At 54.4% G+C, this 7,730-nt stretch overlaps 1 protein-coding gene across 1 annotated transcript in view; it reads left to right on the top strand.

Moving 5' to 3' along the window:
• Positions 1-1,613: 1,613 nt before the first annotated feature.
• The window catches only part of TMTC4 (transmembrane O-mannosyltransferase targeting cadherins 4), a 56,918-nt gene continuing 50,801 nt past the window's right edge, over positions 1,614-7,730 (top strand). The window contains exon 1 of the mRNA XM_070799927.1: positions 1,614-1,769. The gene's annotated coding sequence lies outside the window, so the exon portion shown is untranslated. The remainder of the gene's footprint in view (positions 1,770-7,730) is intronic.

The raw sequence follows: 7,730 nt of genomic DNA, 5'->3' as shown, positions 1-7,730 counted from the left end.
TTGTATGTTATCAAGAAGCAGACCCAGAGCAAGCCAAGGAGACTGGAGGGGGAACTGGGCGGATTATCGCCCTTACCAGAGTGTTCTAAGAAGGAAGAAAGAACTTTGCTAAGAGATTAGGTATAACGAAGTAGGACAGTGTCCTTTGTATTACTAACTGCAGGTAGCCAAGACAGTTTCAGTGGAATGCAGAAATCAAGAACTGAGTGCGATCTGGGAGACCAGAGAAGCGTGGGCAGACAACCTTTCAAGGAGTTCAGCTACAGAGAGTAGGAACAAGGCAAGAGGGGCAGCTGGAAGGGCACCTGGAGGGGAGGAAGGTTTGGGGTTCATGAAATGCCTATGACTCGGGTCCAGTGAAGAGGGAGATACTGATCTAAGATAGGACTCTGATACTGGAGGAAAAGCAGGATGGAGGGAAGATTCAGAATCCGTGTTTTTAGTAATAGTAGTAGCTTTGTAAGTTTCAGATTTCCTTGGTGGTTCAGACGGTAAAGCATCCGCCTGCAATACGGGAGACCTGGGTTCAATCCCTCGGTTGGGAAGATCCTCTGGAGGGAATGGACCTCCCACTCCAGTATTCTGGCCTGGAGAATCCCAGGGACAGAGGAGTCTGGTGGGCTACAGACCATGGGATCCCAAAGAGCTGGACACGACTGAGCGACTTTCACTTTTCATCCTTGGGTCCAGAAGACTCCCCTGGAGGGAATGGTCACCCACTCCAGTCTTCTGGCCTGCAGAATCCCATGGACAGAGGCTACAGTCCATAGTGCCTCAAAAAGTCGGACACGACTGAACGACTAACACTTTGTAGGTTTGGCAATGGAAAGTGGAGAAAGTTTCTCTTTTTCCTTGACACGGGAGGCAGAAAAATCTTCTAAGAATGGGGGTTATGAAACGCGCGGAGTGGCAATATGGTTGGGAGAGGAAGTTCAGGACAAAAATGACTTGGATGCAGAAGCTGGCAGGATTCGTGGGTCAGCAGGAGATGCGAGACTAGAGCCGTGGAACAGGGTCTGCTAAAAACAAAGGCGGGATAGCAGCAGGGCCTTGGACGGAAGAACGCAGTTGCATCGGGTCTTTCCCGAGACGCAGAAAGTTGAGACACACACTCGAAACAGCTCCTCCCAGGCAAGAGGAAGTCTAGCGTCCGGGTCGCTGCGATCCAGCTCCCTTTCCTGCAGGGACGCGGCAGCACCCCTCCGCCTAGCGCCACCGGCAGCGCGAGGAGCGCCGGACAAGCCGGGAACGGGCTCCAGCGCCGCAAGGGGCACGGGGGAAGCGCCTACAGGCCAGCGGCGGCCACCGCAGCCCGCCGCCCGGGGCCGCCGCCTCCCGCCGCCGGGGCCCCGCCCGGGGCTCCACGCCCAGGACTCCGCTTCCTCCTCTGGCGCTGAGTCCGCCTCTCAGTCCCTGGCGGCTCCCTGCGCCGCGGCTCGCGCCCCTGGCCTGACGTCACCGGCGCGTCCGCCAATGAGCTGGAGAGGGACCGGCGGCGCCCGCGAAAGTGACGGCAGGTATAGCCAATGGCCGCGAGGAGAGGGCGGGCCGAGGCGGCGGGGATGTGAGGGGGGCGCCCGCGCGCGTGGGAGCTGCGGGCCGTGCGGGCGAGCGCGCGGCGCGGGCGCCGCGGGGCGGGGGAACGCGGCGGGGGGCGGGGGCGCGGCGCGCGCGGCCCCTCCCCCTGCCCAGCTCGGGGCAGGCTCCCGTAGCCGCCGGACTGCCCGCGTCCGCCGGGGAGATGCGGCCGCCGCTCGGGCTCCTTGCAGGTAACACGCGGGGCGGCCCCTGCAGGGCTGAGGGCACCGTGGCTGGGCAAGCGGAGTTGGGCGCCGAGCGGACGCGGGCGGTCCCCACTGCCCGCCGCGCCCCGAGCCCCGGCAGTCCGAGCCGGGCCCGGCGGCGGCGCGGCTGAAGGAGTTGGCTCCGGGACCTGGGCTGCGGCCGGGGCCGGGGTCACGGCGGATGCGGGCCCTGGAGCCGTGCGCCCGGGTGTCAGCGGCACGGGACAAAGGGCGCGGCGTGGAGGGGGCGCGCTCACCGCCGCCCCGGCAGCGCAGGCTCCCCGTCGACCCCGGGCGCACGGGCGCCTCTGGCGCGTCCCCCGGAGCGGACACCTGGCCGCGGGCCCCCGCGCCACCCGCCAGTTGGCCGCCGCGCAAGCGATGGCTGGGCGCAGCCGGGCCGCCTGGCCGCCCGCCCAGGGGTAAAGGCGGCGCCCTGGCCGCGCCGCGAGTGCCAGCCTCCCCGCGCTGGCTGCCCGGCCGAGCGGCGTGCCCTGGGCCGGGGCGCCCGGGGCCGCTACCGAGCTGCCGCTTCCCTGCGCCGGGCTTGGAGTTTGGGGAAGCCGAACGGGTGGCGCAGCCGCCGCCTCACCTCCTGCGAACTCCGCGGGGCTTCTCGTCTTGTTGATGTTGTGTCTGTAGGCTGTGCGTATTTTCTTCCTTCTTTTTTTAACCGCACACAAAAGAAAGGAGGAGTTAGAGGAACGAGCTAGCCAGAGCCCCGTGAGTCATCCCACGCTGCTCTTTCTCTTGGAGCGCAGATGGATGGGGAGTGTTTCTTGAGAAACAGTTAACAGAGGACTCACGGGGTCCCCCCTCCCTGTCCCCTCAGCCCCGACCGCGCCTGGGGCGCCCCAGAGGGAGGTGGGGTGAAGTATCACCCGCTGACTTCGATGGGAAAATGACTACAAGCTAGCAAGCTGGAAACTTTCTGGGACAGTGGAACTGGGAATGTCGAACCTCCCGCAGTCATTCTGGCTGTCGGCAGGCGTGGCTCTCGCGCGTTACTGAATCAAGAAACCGAGAAGGTGATCCGAAGAGGAAGCTACTCGGAGTAGCATTGTATTCAGCGCTGCGTGGGGGGAGGGCGGGAGAGATGAGTCTCCAGTGCCTTGGGGGCCCCAAGAGAGGAGCAGCCAGCTCAGGTCTCCAGGTGCTAGGTCAGGAACGGTTGTGTTCTTTATTCTGGTTTCCAAACGCACTCTCATTTTAGGCTGGCAGAGGGCAACCGGTGTGTGAATGGATCAATACTGATGAGCTGAAAAGGCCAGTCTGAGGCCAGAAGGCCCTTCAGTGCAGCTGAAAGAATATTTTTTAGTAGGTGTTCACTGCTGATTTTTCCAGGGATCGTGTAGGTTTGATCTGCATCTGTCAGCCCCTTACTGCAGTCCAGGCTGCTGTGTCAGGCGTCACCGAGTCCCCAGGTTCAGAGCTCAGTGACTGCTGTGTTCATTTTTGAGGGATGGTGTGCCCTCTCTAAGGTCTCTTTGACCTTTTCATTGACGATTGATTGATGGGTTTTAACCCCCTGAAAATAGAAGCTTGGTATAAGGAGTTTGAGATATTGAAAATAAAGAGGCTTGTGCTTCAGTTCCCAATCTAACTACATACAGGCGCCACTGAATTCTCAACACAATGGGGGTAAGCACAGGAATGGGACAGGAATCCCATCAACAGTGTGGTCACTGGTAGAGCTAACTGGAGCCCTGCATGGGCTGAACCTGAGGCCATGATGTTGCTCCTTTCTTCTCTGTCCATGAGGCAAACTTCCTTGGCTCAGGAGCCAGGGCTCGCAGCAGGACATCCCCTGGGGAAGACGAATGGGGTGATGCCGCCCAGGGCCCATCCAGAGAGAGAAACAGAACGTGCCCCTTTTCCTGGTTCATGCTGCTGTTTAGTTGCTCAGTCGTTTCTGACTCTTTGAGACCCCATGGACTACAACCCACCAGGCTCCTCTGGTCCATGGGATTTCCCAGGCAAGAATACTGGATTGCCATTTTCCGTCTCCTGGTACAAAAAGACGGAGGGGCCCCGTCTCCCTCCAGGTGCCACTTCATGCTGGCAGGGCTTCTTGTACCTCAGCTTCCAGCCTGTCTTCGATCCTTGCAGAAAAAAAGTCCATCTACTGTTGGAGGAGGAGGATTAATGTGTTCAGCTATGTGGTTTATGCAGGACATACAGATGCCTGGTCACGGAGCCAGTGCCCTGGGTCTGCCCAAAAGAAGGGTGCCCTTCTCTCAGTTGCATCAGGTTACCTGATGGGCTACTGCTGGCCTTGGTTGGCTAGCCTATCCTCAAGAATAAAAGTTGACAGCAACGTGGTTCAGCTACTCAGTCGTCTCCAACTCTTTTCGACCCCATGGACTGCAGCACGCCAGGCTTCCCTGTCCTTCACTGTCTCCTGGAGTTTGCTCAAACTCATGTCCATTCAGTCAGTGATGCTATCTGACCATCTCATCCTCTGCCACCTGCTTCTCCTCTTGCCCTCGATCTTTCCCAGCATCAGGGTCTTTTCCAGTGGGTCAGATGTTTGCGTCAGGTGGTCAAAATACTGGAGCTTCAGCAACATGATGGCAACATGGGTGATCCCAAGAGAGGACATCAGGGACTAGGCACTGGGAACTAATCTCTGCAGAATAATTAAGTGAAGTGAAAGTCACTCAGTCGTATCTGACTCTGTGGGACCCCATGGACTATACAGTCCATGGAATTCTCCAAGCCAGGATACTTGAATGGATAGCCTTTCCCTTCTCTAGGGGATCTTCCCAACCCAGGGATCGAACCCAGGTTTCCCGCATTATAGACTGATTCTTTACCAGCTGAGCCACAAGGAAAGACCAATAATAACAGTAGTGGGAACCAATTGTTTCCATATATGCTCTCGTTTAATCCTTAGTACAACCTCCAGGTACCCTATGGTGCTGATGAGGAATGGATCCTTGGAAAGACCAGGCAACTCAAGGTCATGTAGGTAGCAAGTTCAAGTCTGTCTGCCCGCAGGGCCTGTGCTGTTAACCACTGGGCTAGACTAAGGTTCCTGACGCACTGTAGCAGAATTGCATTTGCTGATCCACAGTATTTTCTGAGCTACCCTACTCTGCCCATTAGCAATCAGGCCTTAAATGGGAAGGGCATTTGTGAGTGTCCTTGAGGGCAGCAGAGAAGTGGGGATCTTGGACCAGGGAAGGGGAGCAGCAATGAAGAGGGAAGAGTCAGCAGGATGGGGAGCAGGGCAGAGTCTAGGCTCCCTGATGTCGCTGCCAGAGGGGGGACCCTTCTGAGATGGGCTCATCCATCCTGTTGACCCCCCGAGAGTCCAGGCCTGGTCCCAGTGTTCAGGTCTGTAGTCTGCCTTCCGTCTATCTCAGCAGCCCTTGCCTGAGTACCAAAAGCACTAGTGTGTGTTACAGATAATCTGAGATGAAAAGGGAGGCACAGCAACTAATGATGTTGTTCGGTTGCTAAGTTGTGTCTGACTCTGCGACCCCACGGACTGCAGCACGCCGGGCTCCTCTGTCCTTCACCATCTCCTGGAGTTTGCTCAGATTCATGTCCTTTGAGTTGGTGATGCCATCCAACCATCTCATCCTCTGCCACAGCAACTAATTCAGGAGCACAAATTAGTTCCTGATGCACTACTCTTCCTAGAGGGCCATTTGAACCTCAGAGATCCACTTGTAAATACCAGCATCATCAACTCCATGGCTATGAGTCTGCACAAACAGGAGATGGTGAAGGACAGGGAAGCCTGGCATGCTGCAGTCCATGGGGTCGCAAAGAGTCAGACACATCTGAGCGACTGAACAACAAACTCAAATATCTGGGCCTGAAGCAGACAACATGAAGACCAGTTAATGGACCATCTGTCAGCTCACAGCTCCATTTCACATTTAAAATTGATATGAAACTAATATAAACCATTTGCTTTCCTTCATATTCACTTTCTGAACCAAAGGACTCTTGTATTCCCTCTGTATGACGTCAGGGGAGCTTCCTAACTGTTCAATCTATTTTCACTTGTTGTAGCAGGAGTAATTTCTGGAGCTCAAATACAGACACAGTGTTTGGGGCCTGCGTGGTGACCTCTCTTGTGTTTGCAACTGTAATTTGGATTTGACCAGCAGCTTATCCTTTCAGTGAAAAAGGAGGGTGGGGGGAGTGACACATAGTGGCTGGAATATTCCCCCTGTTCTTGCTGAAAGCATGACTTACAAATGAGTTACCTCAGGTGGAGGAGCTTGAGGGCCCAGCACCGTGAGAGCTGCAAAGCCCTTCCTCTCTAGGGGTAAACCTGGCCTCTTCCCAGGCATGGACAGGAACACTGCTGCCATAGAAGAAAGGGTCCCATTGACTGTTGTTGGATCCTCGGCACGTTCACTCAGGCAGAGGGCTGCGGAAAAGAGGCCCGTGACGTCCAGTGCCCCTGTGAACTGACTTATTGATTCCATCATCTATTCCATCCATTCCCTGGAAGACCTGGAAACAAATACAGGTTCAAACTCATGTTGACCTTACTGTGTGGGTACATTTATATGCAGATTATTTTCTGTAGTAAAGACCTCAGTACTTAAAAAAAAAAATTTTGATAAAACAAAATTGTAGGGGGCGTGAGTTTGATCCCTGGTCAGGAAACTTAAGATCCCACATGCCACGCATGGAGCCAAAAAAAAAAAAACAAGACTACATGGTCTGTGGTTAGTTGAGTCCCTGGATGGCAAGGAACTGCAGATACAAACTTATAAGCTCTACGTAGATTTTCAACAGCGAGGAGGGTCAGTGCCCCTAACCACCGAGTTGTTCAGGGGTCATCTGTACATCTAAAGTGACTCCCAGTCAAAGGGCCTGAAATTTTCTTCCATCTCAGTGTGAAGGAGTGGGGCTGCTCCCTTAGTAGGGAAGACGAGAGTCTTGCTTATTACCGGTCAACCAGATGCTCCAGGGGATTCTCAAATTATTCTCAAATGAATGTGCTTTCTTCTTCCTTGAAGAAAGTGCTTGTAATAACAGTTAACCTTCCTTTGACATCCATTAAACCCAGTGCTTCTAAGCATTTTCGGTGGGTGTCCTGCTTACCCTTCATGACAACCATGTTAGGTGGGTATCATCCCCATTTCAGAGGTGAGGAGACTGAGGCCCAGAGAGGTGAAGTAACTTGGCCAAAGTCAGGTAGGATTAGACCTAGACAAGATCCTGGTAAAACCAAGGAGGGTGCCTACTGAAGGTGTGGTGGGCATGGGGACAGATACAATGTGATGGGGAGGGGAGGTGGTTTCATAATTGGTGAATTCCAGGTTAGGAAGCTCTTAGGCAACTGCTGGGAAGTTCTTTTGCTTTGCTGAGTGCACAGGACGTGAACTCAAAGATAGGCAGCACACGCAAGGCAACCGAAGTAAGAAATGGCAAGGCTGGGAGACAGCATTTCATTTTAATGTTTTGCCTATTTGAAAGAAAAACTAAAATAAGTGTCTTTATAACTTGACTCCCTCCCAACATTGGAGGTCATGTCCTCACCTAGAAGAGGACCCCCCACTCTCCTTTAGGACACAGCCTAACAATGCTGTCCCCAGCATCAGTCTGCAATGAGCCCTCCTTGCTCTATCCCCTGGGTGGGAACTATGGCCGTGTGCCTGCCACCTCACCTCTGTTAAACTTCTTTCTCCCAGATTTTCATTGAATGGGTTGGAGTGTCTGTGTTCTGCAGAGAGACCAGAAGCTCTCTTTTCACAGTCAGGACCATGCTTCACGTGCACACACAAACACACACAATTTTTGTGCTAAGACTCCACAATGAATATGCATTGAGTTTTCTTGATTGCAAGAAGCAAGATGGTACCTTTTTTTTTAACTTTGTAAACTGGTTCAGGGACTATAAAAATGATCTGCCTTATGGGGCTGATAAACATAGGATTCCCTTAAATCAGTGTTTCTCAGGGATAATCCAGCATC

Source organism: Bos indicus, chromosome 12 (assembly GCF_029378745.1).
Source record: "Bos indicus isolate NIAB-ARS_2022 breed Sahiwal x Tharparkar chromosome 12, NIAB-ARS_B.indTharparkar_mat_pri_1.0, whole genome shotgun sequence".
Lineage (NCBI taxonomy): Eukaryota > Metazoa > Chordata > Mammalia > Artiodactyla > Bovidae > Bos > Bos indicus.
This window is presented reverse-complemented; position numbering and strand designations above follow the sequence as displayed.